This window comes from Falco rusticolus, chromosome 9 (assembly GCF_015220075.1).
Source record: "Falco rusticolus isolate bFalRus1 chromosome 9, bFalRus1.pri, whole genome shotgun sequence".
Classification (NCBI taxonomy): Eukaryota; Metazoa; Chordata; class Aves; order Falconiformes; family Falconidae; genus Falco; species Falco rusticolus.
The window spans coordinates 16,992,152-17,011,395 of NC_051195.1; the positions used below are offsets into that span (position 1 = coordinate 16,992,152).

The following is a 19,244-nucleotide window of genomic DNA, read 5'->3' on the forward strand; positions in this document are numbered from 1 at the left end:
CCCACGCTGCCACGTGGGCCCCTGTGCAAATAAAACCAAGCTGCATGAGCAGAGGGCAAGCTGCCGGATCGACAAGTACAGAACATTTCTAAGTACAATAGTTATATTAAGTAACAGCTTTTTGCTCAAGTATCCATGCATGTGACTCTCACTTAGCAGCTTGGTTGTGTAGGAGATGGAAGCTAGAAATTCAGCTGAAAGATCAGAGAGCTAACTCTCACTGCATCTGTTCTCAGTGCTTCCATCAGCACATTGTTCAGTTAGTGCATACACGAAGACCACGTAGCCTCTCTCCAACCCCTCACCACAGGGACCTCACTGAAATAAGCTATGAAGACAGTCTGAGACTTAGCTGAACAACTTCCAATATACAGCGGAGCATTTGTTGATATCATTCGTTGTTACGCCTCTCTCTGTAGTCCACTTTAGTAGCATGTGCCAAAAACTACTCTTCCTACAATGCAAAGAAACAAAACAATCTAGGCATTAAGCAAATAGATCTTGCTCTACACAAATACAGCATTTCAAATAATCAGACTACATAATCTCACTTCAGCATGACGAGCAAGAGACATGCTGGACCAAAGAAAGTTTTGCAGATAATATGTGAAATCTTACACGTGATTGTTATTCTGCCAAAACAATAATACTATAAGCATAGATATCTTGTTGTACAAGGTCTGATAAACAGAATCAGTGAGGCTGTTCCAGAGCTAGGGAGGTCACCCGGGCCTTTAACAGCCCCGTAAGAGAAGTAACACACCAGTTGAGCCAGGATCCAACACTGAGCCTTTTCTCCTGCCAGAACATGGATCTCTCTAGAAGCAGCACATCTGCTTGAGGCATTACTCACTTGAGGGGCACTGGGCTCAGAACAGACTATCTTGGAGACTATTTTATGAACCAGAGATTCTACCACAAAGAAGGCCAGCTGATTTGTCAATCTCTCCACACTCATGAAATGCTTCAGATTTACAGCCAATCATTCCCACACCTGAACTACTTCAAACAAGTTATTTACCTCCCCATTCACTTAACACTGACCTACCCAGTCATTCCTCAGAACATCTCCATTTTCCACACAGAATCAGATGGAAGGATCTTCATGTTTGCAATCGGTTGGTTGTTTTCAGAAAAGCTCATGTGAAATTTAATAATAATCGATCAAATGACTGGCAGACAACAAAAGAGTGAATACATTTCCAAGACTTTTTTCTCACTTTGTTCACCACTAAAAACAAACTTTCTAACATTTACTTTTCTTAAAAATGGCTGATGCACCAATGCCACCCACCCTTGTAAATACTATCACATATGTACACATTTGAATGCATACAGTGACATTATTTATGCTGGTTGTGTGTGGCTTGTAAGCTTAACAACAAATACCTTTGCATTTGAAATGCATCTTCATGAAGTCTTTCATACTCTGGAACCCCAAGACTACTATAGAAAACTACACAGATTGGGACAGCCAGGTTTGACCTGTTGACACTGACCTGCAGGTCTCTAGGTACAACAAATCACAAATGACTGTTTTCTGACAAGGGATGATTCACAGATCTTCATGTCAATGGATAACCCCACCTACAGACTTTGCTACCAACAGATAGCTCATAAAATTGTGAGCTGCTTAACCACAAAGATCTGCAATTAGTAAAGTATTTGTGTCTTTAAACAAAGTTTTACCTGTTTTTGCACTAAACAAGAATTTGTTCAAAGTAGAGTTAATGCATCACCACCTAGCATCTCTTGGGGAATACCAAGATTCTGCTATTTGGGAATCCATCTTTGTAATAACACCAGTATCTGCTACACAAAGAAACTGAAGCATTGCTCTGACAATTAACCATTACCCAGAACAACGTGGCAAAGTTTCCTATCAAGCTCCCTGTTGGTTTGACAGAGGAATCAGTGATTGTTTCCCCAGTGAATTTTGATAGTACAGCTTAATAATGAACTGTTCTGCCTGGAAAATGGGGGGGGGGGGGGGGGGGCCCACAGACAAGAGAAAAAACTTACTGACATCCAACTGCCTATGAGATCAAACTTCTTCTATGCATTGTTTTAAGTTCTAATTGCCATCCATGACTGCCAGAAGGAATTTCAGAGTACTGTAAAGATGCTCAAACCCCTTGGAAGGTATCCAATTTATGTGGTTAGCATGGTGTGATGATGTGGAAACAGAAGACAATGTGGCCTGCAGATCTTTGGCAGGCTTTAAAATACCATCCTTCATGGTAAAGCTACTCTATTTAAAGTAACCGATTGAAAGGTAATAATAAGGTATTTGGGTTGACGTCTACTGGTGTTATGAGGATTATCCCATTTCCAAAAGAATTTAAAGACTCTTGGCTCTTCTGAATAGCTCTTGGAAGTCCTCTATTTAAAGTTACCTACCTAGGATAGGGGTCATCTGCATATTGAGACCTGTCAGGACAGGGCTAAGAAACAAACTTGATTAATGACCCATTTTCCTTCACTGGTATCAGTCCTCTTATTGGGGTCATAGCCGAGAACAAATTAATAAAGTCTTGGTTTACCCATCAACTTTGAGGGAACCATAAAAAAACCTGCTTTGGTAGCTACAGCTAGAAATCTGGTTTAACATCTGTAAAGGCAGGGGGGGAAGGCAGACATTTCAAGAGCCTCCTCTCCTGAAAGAGCATCAAGGAAAAGAAACATCTCAAGCAAGGTATATTCTAAGTTGAGCCACTTAGCTGCACTGTTCTTACTGAAGTACAGCACTGAGCCACAACACTGCATCCTTAGGAGTTAGCAGCTTTTTCCTCCCTTTTCTTTTTGTTCGTCTGTCTTCAGTACAGAGATACAAAGCTTCCTTCCCATCTCATCCCTCTGACATCGTAACTGCATGAATATTAATTTTCCCAGACTTCCTACTGCTGCACATTCACCCAAGTCACAAACCCTCAGTCACTGAATACTACTAGCCTCACACCCTGCTATGCCTGAAAGCTTACGAAAGCACTGCTATAGGTAGAGTCGCAGCCAGAAAAGCAGGCTACTTTTTTGCCACACATCAAAAATAGGAGGCACTGAGAGCTGTGGTACCAATCTGCTCAAAAAAAAGCAGCTGCATGTCCTGTTGCTGAATGAAGTTGGTTTAGATTAAAGCATGTCACAACTTAAAGCACTGCACATAAGTTGTAAGCACTGTCTTGCTGGCAGCTCCAAATACACAGTGACTGTAATATTGATGATGTCTGCAACATTAAAGCACATACAAACGCTCATGAGAGGATCAGGTTTTCTTTATCTTGGCCAATGCAACTTGCAGTTAATAGGTATTTTCTTCCTTTGTCCTTGGGACAAAATTCATAACATTGAAAATTGTTTGTCTCTCCTTAAAGTAAACAGAATCACTGACTACAGAAGACTGATCATGAATGGCGTCCATTTAAGCCACCAAATCACCAGTCACAGCACCCTTTCTACAGACAATCCTGAAGCTTCTCCAAGTCTCTCTGATCCACTGAGATGTAATGAGCACCCTGGTTATAGATATTTGGGTTCCAATTAAATAGGCTTTCTAAGACTATCCAAATCCAAATTCTTTCATTTCTATTCCCCTCTGAGGTACCTTTCTAAGCAAGGTTCCCTTGCCTTCCACATACGTTCCCTTATAAACCTGCCTCTAAACTCTGAGTGTCCTAACAGAGAGGTGGAATTCTGCTCAGTAAGAGGAACAGTCTATGAAATCTCACCGAGTGAACTGGCTATGCCTAATTATTTATTTTCTGTTTTAAGAGGCTCTCAAATGTTTTGTACCACTGACAGCATTCAGTATGTCTTCCACATAGCACCTTAATCTAACTTAATTATTTTTCAAATAGAGACGCAATTAAGTTTTGCGGACATCTTGCTGTTTTCTTGGGGCCCACCAGTGACACAAATCTCTCTTCTAAAGAGAGTATGCTAAAACAGCACACTGCCACGGACTATAACACTATTTCTTTCTAGTTGTTCACATAAAACCACATGAAGAAACACTCTCTGTAGTCACACTGTTTACAGGAATAAACTTTCCCCATACTAAGCACAATGAGTTCACTCCAACTCTCTGCCCAAGCACTGTAGAACATACTGGTCGTTTAAAATTGCCCTTTATGCCCTTGTGAACAGCATGATGACATGAAAACCCGACATACAATCCTTTATGTGTACTGTTGGTGAAAACTTGCCAAACCTCCCATGCAAAGGGTGTCTGCCAACAGTGGCTCTTGGTGTTGACTAACTGCATGGTTAAATCAGTCACAGCAAAGATGTTAACTTTTGCAAACTCATCAATTTTGCATTGCTTCTAGTGTAAGAATGAAAATATTTTGGGGAACAAAAAAAAAAAATCAAAGCATCAAACATCCCTCCACTCAAATTAGTTTTCAAAATGCCAATAAGGAACTACACCAGCTGCCTGGACCCTAAAATGGAAGTTATGACCAACTGATTCCAAACAAACTTTTGGAAAGTCCTTCACTTCACATGTTGTTCTTAAAATTTTTAGCAGGAAAATCCTCTATCTGAAAATACTAATTAAACTTGGGGGACTGTTGCTGTAACTGAAAACATAATGTCTTTTTTCTTTAATATCTGTTTGCAGGACAAGCTATGAATAGTCATTTCCAAAGTCTTATTGATGGCTCAGTTACAGTTTATGTTGTCATGCATTTGGCATGACAATATCACCCATTCATTGCTATGTGAAGAGTTCACGCCTTCTCTGCCCCCAGGCCTTGAAAGAGGTTGCTTACCAGTAAAAGCAGTAGCAAAGCTGAAGTAAATTGAAACTGAAGAGATAACAGGCAAGTACAGCAGTAAAGAAAAAGATGTATTGACCAAGCAGTTTTGGTGATATTATTCAATCACCAAAAAAGAAAAACCTGTGGCAAATTAAAGCCTTTCACACTGTTCCCATTCCGGTTCTGTTGTCTCATATGTTTCTAAAGTGCAAAACATTAAAACTATCTTTTTTCAGGGATTTAGTTTCTCCTTACATTATCTTTAAAACAAAACCAGATCACTTCTGCAGTGTTCCTTTTGTGAAGAAATAAATAAATGACCTAGTCTCAAATTTTGTATTTGTATTTGCAATTTACAAGTCTGAGATAAGGATTATGCTAGAAATCCAGATTTGTTCCCTGAAACAGTCTTTCCAAAGACTTTTCTAAGTTACACAAATTACTTCTCTTCTTCCCTGCCCTCTCCTCCCCCCACCATCTCTTGAGAACTGCCTGAAGGCAAATATAATTGGAACCTTGCACTCGCTGCAGACATGTCATGAACAAGAACATAATCCAGGGTCATCAGCAGGCTAAAGCCAGCGCACTGCACTGCCAGGCAAGATGATCAGTGTTTGGATGATAAGCATGCCTACAGGCCAACACTGCAGCCAAGGGAAGCCTGACAGACCTGAGAGAGGGCAGCTAGCATTGTTCTCAAGCCAAATCTGTTCAGATCATCTACAAAATAGCTCTGAACCTATTTCCGCGCCCACCACCACCCACCCCCCCTCAGTTAAGAGGACAAAACAAGGTTGTAAGGATGGGGGGGGGGGGGAAGGCAGAAAGCAAGGATCTGCTTACAGCCAGAGAAGAATATCATTAACTATTAATAACAAAAAGGCTGCAATGCAGACAGCTTGAAATCTGCTACAGCTTACTAAATCACAACTGCATATGAGACCATTATACTGAAGTATACCAGTAACAGCTCCATAGTTCAGAATCTTTCAGTGAGAAATTCATACATTTATATGAAGACCACACAGCACATCTTTCCAGCGATACAGCACTTACTATAAAGAGAGCTGTTTGAAAATTCACAAGTATTTCCTCTAGTTAAACATTCATTTTAAAAGTACGTCCTTCTGAAACAGGATGTTTCACGCCAAACAATTTACAGACAATATTCAATAAAGCATAAGTGCAGATCTTACTCTGCAATAACATTGGGGAGGGAAAGGAAATGCAAGTCATGCACACCTAACAAAGTTTCTTCACTAGGAAGAAATTATGAGTAAATTTCCTCTGGAAAAAGTCCTGCAAAGGGCAGCCTCTTATGCCAAGGCAGTGGTTCCAACTTCTTTCCACCCCACTTCAGAAAACTGGCAGTCTGTAAGCAGTAAATACTGTATTAATAAGTAAGGCATGGCAGAGAATGCTGCTGAGTGCCAAATCGGGGGAGGGTTGGTTGGTTTGTTCTTTTGTTTTGGGAGTTTTATTATGTTCAGTACACTAGTGGCCTAGGCAGAGCCCTCTATTCACATCTAAGCAAATCAATTTTGCTGATCCCACTTTCTTTCCATTCCCTGGACAGACGTTTCAAAGAGTATTGATCTGCCCTTTCAGGTGCACTCTTCCTTGGTGAAATAGAGAATAACTGCTATCTGTTTTCCAGAATGACAGGAGGACAAAGGGCTAAAGGAAAACAGGGGAAACCGTGCAGGGAGAAGGGCTGGATCACACTGGCACTATTGTCAGAATACACAACCGGCAATGCCAGGCATCTCAGAGCTGTGAGATGAGTAAAGAGCAAACTGGGATGAGAATGCCAGCACTGAAGCAAAGGGGGGATGCTACCAGACAGCTGCAGCTGTTTCAGTGCTGCGCTTACCCCTACTCTCTTCAGCATGTCCTTGCTGCAGTTGGTTCACAGAGCTGTAGTTGTGCAGTCCTCTTCCCCTGCTATCACCTCATTTGCAGGCTCCACAGAGCCAAAGGGAGCTAAAGAGTCCAGCCCTAGTGCTGGGCCTCACCACTTATGTGCTCTCCTTTCTCAAGCGAGGTCGGTCTCACAGTGTGGAATATATTTCATAAGAAGGGCATACTTGATCACAGCTGGTCCATCAAGATTCTCAAAGAGTGGAGAAGGCTGTTCATGCAAACGGGTGTTACACAAAGACAGAAAATAACAAGGTAAAGAACGATTAATAGAAGATTTAGTGACATTCTGAAGTCCACAAATTATTTTAAAATTTAACAAAATGGTTTCAAAGTAACCCAAATAATAAATATGTGGGAGATGCAGAAATAACACACATGTAGAGAGCTATTTGTAAGAGTGCCTGGAGCCATATCAAATGTCAGGATGGAAAGCCAGTCAGGACAGTTTTTACAACAAAAACTGCAGATAGTAGGAGGGTGGTCCACTTACTAGAACAACAGCAGAGGAAGACAGATAAAAAATCTGGAGTCACCATTACATTTAAAAAAATACTGCATGTGCTTTAGTGTTAAAATTAAACACCAGAAAGAAGCAAGTTATTTAGTAATTGGAATGCAGCAATTCATTGTCTCTGGGAGTAAAAGTAAAAACCCTGGAAAAATGTAATGTCAACATATCTTAACAAAAATCCTTCGTTCTCAGGCCTTCGAATCCAGCACAGCATGCTGTTTCATTTCTTTCTCTAGAAGAGAAGCTGGCAACTTCTCAAAGTGTCTGGGGTAGTAGTATTTTTTCCCTTACACTTGAAGTTAAGCACGCTGGTAACATTTTTCCTCCTGCTTTCCCATTCCCACTGAGCTTGAAACTCATCAGTAGGCCAAAGCCCACCTTCCACAGGCACAGAACACCAAAAGACATCAATGACTTGCAGCATCTTGCCGTAGCAAGAGATGGTGGATACCTACTCCTTGCTCTGCAGGTACGGAGTTCAGCAGAAGCCAGGCAGCAGCTTTCTGCCCTTGTGGCTGACGAACAGCAGGTGCACAGACATTGAGACACCAATGCTGTCTCATTCCAAACCAGGACCCAAGAGCTGTTTCCACTAAAATATTTAGCCTGCTGCTCACAAGCCAGTGTTTGCTGATACACTCAATTTGCCATGTCAGAGCTTGCAGACTCCCTCCAGGAGGATCAAATTTGATGTTTGCCCCCCCCCCCCCCCCCCCATTCAGGGACTGTTTGTCAAAATTTTAACATACCCACAGTGGAGAAGTGCAGTCATGCATCCAAAGACAAGAAAGGTTATATTTACAGTACAGGAGATAATCATGAAAAAAGACAAATGGGGAAAATGTGATGTTGGGACTGGATAAATAGTTTACGAGCATGAACAGCACTGATCATGAGCTATACAGTTGATTGTAGCAGGTCAGCACTCTAAGTAATGTCGTGCCAAATTAATGAAGCTGAGGAACGTCAGAAAGGAAATACAAAATTATTTTATCCAACATATGTTTTGAGACTGAAGCTGAAGTACTGTATCCATCTCCAATATCCACATTTTTTAAAACATGCTAAAAAAATGGAGGAAGAAGCAGAGGAGTGCTGGGAAGTTACTGAAAATAAGCAGGAAAATCCATTTAATGCTATATACTCAGATTACTAACAAAGAAACAAACATGACTAACTTGCAAATATTACCAGGAAATACTTCACAGGAAAACACCAGACTGTAATAGGCTACTATGACAAAGTCATGACTGGAGCTCCTTCCATTTTTTTTTTTATTATTATCTTTATTCTCTGACTAAAACTAAGAGTAGACTATTGCTTACCAGCATCAAAAAGTCTGCACAGTCAGCAGCCCCCAGATACCTAAGCTTCACAGAAAACCGATACGCAATTCTCCTCTTCGCTGTTTATGAAGGTGACATATATTTGCATGATCCAAACAAATCATCTGCTGAGAAGATGAGGGATAATGCTGAACCACCAGGATCTGACACTTTTTCAAAAAAGCATCTTTGCATGACAAAAACCTAATACTACAGACAGCTTTTCATTAGCAGAATGCTAATAAATTGATATCCTCAAGTAATTAATTACAAAGACTCTGGGCAACAGGAAGTCTCACAGAAAACATGTACATTCAATTTTCATAATGTTGTTTTGCCCCAGTATGAGCTCTAGTTTGGGGAAGACAGTGCCAGATGAACTGAGGAACTGAGTTTCTAACAGGCTGCAAATCTGTTCCGTTAGTTCTCAGCTGCACTAAGCAGTTGACTTTGAAAACCAAGCCAAGCACTAGCAATGATCATTGATGCTTTGCTTTTTACAAAAAGCTCTGTACTTCAACAGAAGTTTATTCACTTTAAAATTTAGCTAAAACTCTTTTGTACTGAAAGCCTGCCTCTGGACCACACTGAAGGATTCCAAGATGTCATGGACTTTTCAATCTGTAAATCACAGCCTTCTGCTCAAGCACTAAGAGCAAGCCTCAATGTTAGACAGAGACTTGATAGTAGGCAGCAGAGCATCAAGAGGGGAATCACAGGACTTGAAATTCACCCTGTTATGCTTCTCAATAGTAAATACAATCCTATTTTAACCACAATGATTAATCACTAACAAAGGAAGATGGATTGGCTACTTGGAACCTTGAAATTAAGCCTAAATGCCTTTTCTGGAAAATATGCTTGCATTAAATATAATTTCAAAACCCAGCAAGACAACCTACAATAAAGCTTCATAGCCTCAATTATTCAAGAGATCATTATTACTAGATCATCTAAATGGATTACTTTTATTGCCAACAGTGCTGAACACTAATTATGGCTCAGGATTTCACTGTGCTATACACTGCACTGACAAGTAAATAGACATTTCTAACATAAGAAACTTAGGTTTCCCTTTTTATGATTACTTTCATCAATAAACCAGAACAGAATATACCAGCAAGTGCAAATTACACAGGATCTGCAGATGCCTTGCATCTGCAGTGCAGCAGTTCATTTGCCTAAGTAAACTCAAGGGTTTTGGTACTTAACTGGCAACAGATTTACTAGCTTAGAGTGCCACATTAGCAAAACCAACCCTGGAAGAAAGGTAGGCAAAGACCAGCTAAGCAAACAGCAGGAAGGAGTTGGACAGAGCAATCTGTGAACACTAATGTGAGCAGCACCTGAGCATTCAAACTCTCAAGTTACTGCACCCTATGGTTTGTCAAAATTCTCAGTCAATGCATGACAACTGGTTAAATTGTGAGCAGGACTGATGTCAAATAAACATATTGCTGCTTACCACAAAAGATCACAACTCAGTTTACATTTTTGTTTTACAGGGTTCTCTTTTGCACAAAATACTAAGCTGGCTCCTGTCCCAATGCTTACCAGCTACATTAGTGCCAGACAATGACTTGCCAGCACATCTAATGCCACCACAGTAAACACATTCTGCAACACAGACACCAAAATCCTGGGATCTTGCCTTGCACCTGCACTTTACAGAATGTAATATCCTTCATCCAACGTACTATGTGCTTAAATGGAAGCTAAGCAGACACTGTAATAGTGGCGCTCATTAAAGAGACATTTACAAAGGATGGAAGTATCCAGCTGCCAGAGTGGGACATCTTTCAGAAAATAATCATCTCTGCAACTCTCTGCCCTGATCCACACCGGAAACCTACAGAATGTATTCCAAAACAAGCCTGGGAACAAACTTCACTGAATACCAAAACCCATGAACTCAGTAAAGCGCCATAAACCTAGTAATGTTTCTCCCCTCCATTCACCTCTTCATGTTCCAAACAAATGACATGATTTTTCTTTCCTGGAAGATAAACTTATTTTAGCACTTCTTCAACTCCCTCTTCCCGTTCCTTCATCCCCGTTGGTTCCCTTTCAAAGACAAAGACTTGGATGCTGAAGAGCTTGTCTAGTGTCCCCCCTGCCCTCGCCTACACCAAAACATTTAATAACAGTTTCTCTGCCTTTGAAACTTGGTTTGCCTATACTCCAATACCCACGCAACAATGTCCGTCTCTCAAGGGCTCCTATTTTTTCTTCACATATTTGCCAAATCTAGATGATCTCCCATCTCAGTTGCCCTTTTACTTAACAGCCTACTATACATACACCGTAAACAGAGGATACAAAACTGTCATCAATGTGGTTCATAAAGGCTTTTCCTTACAAAGGCAGATTCCCTCCCATCATAGCAGGATAAGACAGAAAAACTTCACTGATGATCTTAACAGTGAATTGAAGAAAAGTAGAATTTGAGTTGAGTTTAGTTACAGAACTAGCTTTCACTCCCACTCATGGTTCAGCACATCCACCTCCAGGGACCCAGATGCTGCAACAGAACCTGCCCATACAACCAATTCCTCTGATTGTGCTCTTTGACAAAATCCTGGGATAACCATCATTAGTACCTTTCATCAACCAGTGAGTCTACCTCGTTCACTGACTTTGATAATTCAGATGACCCTTTTAGGGACCTATGACCAAACTGATTTCCTATTTTTATTAAAGCACAGAGAAAAGAGAAAGATTGCAAAGTCAGTCTAGAGAATGTCTATTTTAACATCCTGTGATGATACTTAAGGCTATCTTGATTTTTTTCAGGCACACCCATTTTCAGGACTCCTACATCTCAGTCTGAATCCTTGAATTACAACCCACTCTTGTGAGTGGGAGTTGAAAAACATGAAGAAAAAAAATATCTTCTTTTACATATCCAGCTTCGGTTCTTCTGAACAACACCGGTCCTGTAGGCTTAATTAAAAACAAAGAAAAAAGAAAAAAAAAAAAAAAAAAGAAAAAGAAAAAATAACCAAGGGATGACACAGTCACTGGCTTAACAGCACTCAAATTCCCTGCCAAGACACAAAATTCTTTCTGTTCCTGCTTATTTTCCCCAGACACCTCCACCTCCTCTTCCCCATTAAACTAAACCATTATGTTCACACAGTTAAGCGTTCCAATAACTTGGTCAATATAAAATATTCATAGTAGCTCCAAATCTATCAAATTAGGGTAACTACTCCCAATTCAAGAGACAAAACCTCAGAGGACTGCAAGCACCAATTTCTTTTGCCTTCCCTGACAACTCCATAAAGTTGTCCTCCTGTGGAAGGATTAAGAACTATAGTCATGAGGGCATTTAATGATAGCACAGTCCATATTTCATCATGTTTTACCACTTTCACAGGTTGGAGATGTTAAAACAAGAAGGTGTCATAAACCCTACTTAACACCTAAAATTTCGTTAGGCAAAACTGAATGAATACAAATCAGAACATATGGAGCATTTCTTCTGTCTGTCTTGATGCAACCCACAGAAGTGATTAGCTTGGCTTGTGACCAATTTGACATCTTGACAAATTAGTCAGTTCCTTACAGAAAAGGGATCTCAACTATTACATGGTTTAAGCCATCCAGGTTAATTTGGTTATTACTCAACTCCTCTGCCACTCCCAATTATTCAAACCTCTACAATAAAGTGATAATCAAGTGGTCTTTGCCACGTCCATAACATGAAACAACTCACATCACAAGAGCTATATGAAAAAGCCTGCAGGCAATTCAGATTGCCACCAACCCTTATGATGTCAGTGACCGTAGGCCTACTAGATCATGAGAAAAATATTCAAATAAAGTGATTCTAAAGCCTTTAGGAGTAAAAAGCTATTGTTAGCATTCAAACTTTGAGAACAGTACTAACTTACACTTTCACTAGAAATACTTGGTTCCACTTACCACTTAACTTCCCAGACTGAAAATCTTCTGCACACAGTTCAAAAGTCACTAGCATAATCTATTTCAAAAATTATTTCCCAAGTTCATTACCACAGAAACATAAAATGTGTGATGGAAATTAAAAATACATTCTCTGTGCTGGGAGGGAAAAAAGTCCAGAATGTATTTAAAAAAGGAGCTCAGTCAGACTACTCAGCACAACCATACAGTTAGGGTCACAAAAACCATTTAAACTCACTCACTGACACTAACTGGCCTAGTCTGTACCCTCAAGCTCGATGTGGCTAACACAGGGCTTTCAGTATTTTTCACAGCATCATTCCTATCAACTCCTCCAAAGTCCTTACCCTCAGACCTGTATTTAGGTCTTACCTAGGTTCTTACCCCACTTCTCTTTTTTTCCTTTGGACTTCACAAAACTCTACTCCCGCACACATATTTCACAATACTGCTACAAAATAGTTGTTCTACTACATCATCATGACAGCATCTCTTTTCTATATCATTTTGCCTCCTTTCTCTATCAACATAACTTACTGGGGCTTGGTTCCAACATCTTCAGATTCAGCTACAAAATGCCAAGTCCTGCTTCTGATCCACACTTAAGCAAAACTTCTGTCATTTGGCTGTTTTTTTTAAAAAAAAACACCACAACAATTAAAAAGAAAAAAGTTTCAGCCTGCCACCTTTGAGTTTTATCCCTGGCTAACCTTCATGTTTAACAGATACAACCAAGAAACACCAGTAGAGCTACTTTGTTACACACCTAAAAAACCTCTCCTATCTCTTTGTCACAAGATTTCCCAAAGGTTAGGCTGCTGTACACAAACAACACATCATTATAACCTCATTTCAGCTCCTTGTCCTTCTGGATTTCATAAACTCTGAGGCAGAGACAATTTTAGCTCTGTGTTTGCACAGCACCTACCACAGTGAGATCTTGGTCAAAGAGTGTCCTACAAAGTAAACAGAGTTGCATGAACACAGAAATGGTAATCTCAGCAATTCCAGCCCTGAGACTTGGCAGAAGTTTATCATGCAACTCACAGTTATTTACCTTCGAATATCTCAGTCTTACCTTCAGACAAACAAAATCACATACACACAAATCCATTTTTTAAGTTAACCCCCTCAATCTTTCAGATCACCTTCAGCAAAAACACATCACTACTACATCTTTGCTGCATTTATTACCTACAGAACCAACCAACAAACCTGTGTAACCATCTACTGCTAACAGAAGCAGCCTTGATGTCTTTAAGATGAGCAACCAACAGTATCAGTAGGTTTGAGCTTCACATTAAATATGAAAGTTATTAGTTAGCTAACAATGCCTTACTGCCCGAGAGAAAGGAGGTTTACTGGAAGTCTTCCAACTGGGAGGACAGGACAAGATGTTCATGAAAAGCCTGAAGTACTCTGACCAAAGAAAGATGCAACAGAGTTGTGATCTAAGGCAAAATTAAAGTACAGCTCAGTGGGGAAGGTGGGGAACAGGAAATGCTAAACAAGACCAGGGCAGTATCAGAAGGAGTGTTATGCACAGGACAAGAGAAGATCAAAAGCAGTGTCAATAATCCCGACTCATACATCCAGAAAGAATGCAGTCTCATGTTCTCCTGTTTATACTTACATGACAGTAAGACACCTTCTCCCTGAGTAACACCATTGCCAATTTTCTCATGCTGGCTACCTTGGTAGATTGGTATTTCTAACATTGGAAGGTAAGAAAAAACAGAACACAGCAAGGTGCATGGGGATGTTATTCTACAGTACTCATTTCAAAGCACTTCCACAATGCCTTTTAGTTGGAATGGCCATGATATCAACTGCTCTGTGAAAATGTTTATGGATTTATTAGGGGTTTTTTTAAACAGTGCAACCTGGATAAAAATTTTTGTTGTATCTTTTTCCCCAGGTGCACATTCCCCACAATGCACACATACTTTGATTTATAAACCACTGCAAATTTGACCGTGTCACAGGCTAACCACCCTTCAAACTGTTAACCCATTTGGCATGACTGTGCTAAACCAGGACTTTTATTTTCTTCCAGATTGTTAGTAACATCTTTCATTAGAGTATTTGAGCAACTATCTTCCATTTTAAATAACGTTAATAAAGTGTAGCGAAACAGTTAAAAGGACTACACAGAAGCAACCAATGAAGAAATAGAAAAATACTTCTAAGCACAACTTAGCAGCATGTAATGCCCCTACTCCATCATTACCACTCAGCATAACAGCCTTCACCACTACTACAAGTGCTGTACACCACAGAACCCACAACCTCTAGCACTCTTCTCCCAACCAACAAAACATAGCAGAAGTCCTGCATACTCCACAGCATAAGTACTACTGCAGCAATTTTCAAGTTCTGTAGCAAAGTGGATATATTGATTGTCTTATGAAATACCTCTAGTTTTTATAACCATAAATGCCAATACTAGTAGACACTATCTCACCACCACACAATTTTTTTTATTACTTTCTACTACTGTTTCTAGGTATACATTTTTTTCAAGCCTGTTTTCCAGTCAAGACTTCCCTATTAACTTTAAGCTACTGCCAGGTCTCAGAAGATCTGTAAGTTTCTGTCCACACATGATTTCTTATAAGAGGCTTGCAAAACAAGTGACTTACAAATCCATACACTTTAATGATGGTGAGTCAGCTGCCTGGCTAATCAGCACGCCTGCAGTTCCAAACCTTGTGCTCCCACTGCCCAGCTGACAGGCCCAATAAAGAAAGGTATGGGATGTGGGCAAAGCCAACAGTGATGCAGTGAAGAAAGCACATGGTATTAATTAGAAGTAGCTTTCAGTGACACATATATTTAAGTTAGACACCACTGTCTTTAAGATCTGAAGGAAAAAAAACCAAACCCCTCCACACTGAAAGGAAAAGGTTAATTCTGCAGCTCTACTGGTTCAGACAGTAACACCACTCAGTAGAGTTTGATTAGCCTGAGGGTTGATAAAGCCAAAGTCAAGAGTTTGCACTTTACTAGACATCTGATAAACTAATCCCCATCAAGGCTACCTGCCTGTTTGAGCTCTCTAACAGAATTCAACAGCAGCTTTAGTTAAAAATCAGCTGGAAGGGCAGCCAACCAAACCGCACAAATTCAGAAACAACTTGACTGCATTAGCATAAATGTGCTCAGAACCACTCTTCTGTGACCCACAGGTAGTCCAAACCTACCGCAGTACCAGGCAACATCTCCCTCTACCATAGTATGCATTAGGGAAGCAGTATGTATGACCTAACTTTCCAAATCCCAGAACTATGCTGCTAGATAGCCAACCTACAGTTACCTATCCCAGCTACCTTGCTACGAAGTAAGGTTTCAGTTCAAGCTCTCTGTCCTGTACATGCAGTCCCATGGAAGAGCCACACATGCCTGCTACATTCCAAAAGAGTTTCCCTTACAGTGAAAATCTGACAAGTAACAAGCAGATGCAGGCAAGTCCTGGCAAGAGAAGGAAACAAAGCAATTAAGAGCCACCACAAAAAAAGCTCAGTGCTACAACTGCCCTGAGAAACACTAAACTGACGGCCTCAGGAACAAGATACACACATGGCCCAAGCTATAATTAATGAAAGAGCAATACTAGCTTCATCTCTGGTCTCTGACTTTAAATGATCAATGCTTTTTGAGAGTTTGCTTTTCTGAATTTAAGGAACCATTAGTTTTGAGTAAAACTGCAAATGCAGGTATTGAACTTCAACATTTAGGGGTTTTTTTCTTCACAAATTTCTCAGTACTTTCTTGCGCTAAGAGAATGGACCCACTGCTTCAGTAGGCAGAAGCCTCACAAGAAGGGATGCTGGCTTTTGTACAGTCAGAAGGAGCCTTCCTTTGTCAATTTACATCAAACTATGCATGGGTTTATACATCTAAACCACCACGGTCCTCTCTTTCCTTAATTGACCTATAGACTCTAGTTCCTCTATGTGCCTGCTCAGTCTTTCCATAAGAAGCACTGATCAAAGAAAGCTCAAGAATTGATCAAAAGGTTTTCAGAAGAAAATAAAAAAAATTAAGGTACGTCTTTTCCATTCTTTCCCCACTCCAACTGGCCAACCCAGTCCTAAGATCCCTAAGGGCCAAGAATGTCCTTACACTCTCCTCAATTGACAACATAACTTCTTGAAGTGTAGGCATGCTAAACTCAAGACCAAAACCAGACTTCTATAAGAAAGGAAGGAAAAACACAGACATAGAACTAATTTCTCATGTCCACTGAAGCTCTAAACTCTTTCAAATATATCGGTAAACACTACTGAACTCACAAGATCCAGGTACCTGAAAATGGGTAGAATAAAACTTACCTTAGAAAAAAAAAAAAACAACATAAAAAGGTTCATTAGCCCGAGGTAAAAGGACGGCATTAAATACCCAAGAACCCCCTGAAGATACTTCCATTTCAAAGGTACCAACTGAAGGGCCCTATTAAGTTCTGCCATTATTTAGCTCTTTATTGCTCATTATTTTAGCAGAAAAGTAACATATGGGCAAACTTAACTTGTATTCTGTTCATCACATTTGAAACCAGTCACTGAGCTGTGATCACAACTTTGCCATGTTCGTGGTCAAACCGAAGCATGAAACGTGAGCCACGCTTAAACATCTCCGAAAGCTAAAATATTTTTTTTAAATAATCAAAATTAGGTAACAGAAAATCCATTCAACGTCAAAAAATTTTTGATGGAGGAAAAAACACATCAAAGCGTACACACATCTTACTTCACCTGGACAAGACACTACTACAGAACTAAAAAAAATTAAGTAGCACCAGCAAGCCATTTTTTCAAGTGTCAACACAAAGCTAAGTCTTTCCATTTTAAAGTATAAAAATCTTTACAATGCTTTATGAAACTGCTACATTCAGTTTCAAAGGAAACCATCTGATGGAATTAGAAAGTTAGACAATGAATAATTTATCAAATGAGATTTTTCATTTTATATTTTATGTTGTCTTAGGCCTGATTCTCACTAAGTTGAAATTTCGTAAAAAGCTATATACAGGTAACAAAAAGAACAGATTAGCCTAGACTACAAATTTCTAAAGAAAAAATGTGGTACAAAGTAACAAAGCACCCAAAACATTTTCTGTTTATACAAAGATATTAAAATGTCTTTCACCGAGTCAAAACTTCTTATCTCTTTTAAAAGACCAAGCAGAAGGAGATAAGTACCCCATTATACAGAAAAGCTACCCATCAAATTAAGAAGTGGTCATGACATTGTCTAAAAATATCCACATCACATTCTGACCTATATATAAATGATAAAATATGACAGTATACAGAAGGATCAAGTATATTTAGGACAGCCCACCTGGATTAACAGTTAGCAAGCCAGAAGTATTTAATTACCACATTTTTTTATTTTTTTTTTAGGCTTTATTCACTGATTAACTGTTATTAACTAGATCACTACCAAGGTCTGACCAGCACCTGGGTATACTAAATATAAATGGCCATGCAACGGGCAATTTGTTTACCATAACTGGGGAAAAAAAATAATTGTCAACATACCTGACTGAAGAAATAAATTTTTACAATTGAAAACTCATTTAAAATGTTACTTTATTTCCTGGGAAAAATATAAACCCAAATCAGCAGTATTCAATCAAATTATTCAGAATAACCTGCAAAAAAGGAAATAATGTAAAGATATGGGTCTCTGTGTAGATAGCCATTTAAGATATGCAAACAAACTGCATACTCTTTGGAATAATCTGGTTCAAAGAGATATTTATTTGGGCAGGGTTGGTAGGGACTGACAGACCAAATAGGCACCTCTGCATCTCTCAAATGAAGAAACAGCAAAGAAAATTTCCGCATAGCATGAAGAGGAGCAGAGCTAATAAAATCCTGAGTGGCATGCAAATGGCAAAAAAGGGCTAACCGTTGACTTGCACCACACAACACAGGAATGAAAGCTTGTCTGAAACAGCAGAAAGCAATCCGGCGTACAACACACAGTTAAAACCTGACCCTTCTTTGCCACAGGATGTTGAAAAGTTAACAGGGATTCAAACAAGTTTCCTACAAATTAATTTAAGAAAAATCCAGCAAGGGCTACAAAACCCAAGGACCTCTGCTGCATGAAGTCCCTGACGAAATCACCACAAGGAAACACCGAGGATGTGCAGATATGTGCCAGAACTGCAGAGGTATGACAGCTAAGTGTCACAACAGCAGCTCTTAAGACCACTGTACCTTGTTCACATTTGGTCTTCAACTACATCAGCTTCAGTATTTTTGACTGAAATGTTGGCACTAGACCACTGTTAGGTCCTAATCCTTTAAATATCACTGTGGGTCTACAGCCCAGAGGTCATTAACCTCTCCCCTAAAATCTGCTCGCACCATGCCTTGCTTGCACTTATTTGCTCCTGTCTTTGATGATGACCAAGGCTGTGAAACTGAAGGCTTTGAGTTTTGCTTTAGGAAGAATTAAGATGCAAGAAAAACTACAGATTAACGACAAACTCCAGTCGAAGACTTCACTGCTCGTTTCCTCTCACTCCTTCACCAAGTTTTTCTATGCTAACTGAACGGTTTAAATCACGTATTTTCTATGATTACCCCAACAAGTTTCTTTGTTTGATACTGGGTTTTGGGTTATTTGTTTTTGAAAGGTAGTAAATTTACATTCTGCATTTCAGAAATCAAGAGAAGCCAACAGCAGCAAAAAATAAGGAAATGAGCTGGAGGACTGTTACAAAATGAACTGTCTTCGCCAACACTCCTCCAAAATACAGCCTTCCAGTCCCTTCTCACCAGACCT

The 19,244-nt window shown here is 39.7% G+C and overlaps 1 protein-coding gene across 2 annotated transcripts in view; it reads right to left on the reverse strand.

Annotated features, from left to right (window-relative positions):
* Positions 1-19,244, reverse strand: part of LOC119153480 (probable JmjC domain-containing histone demethylation protein 2C) — a 113,012-nt gene that overhangs the window by 85,392 nt on the left and 8,376 nt on the right. The window lies entirely within an intron of this gene.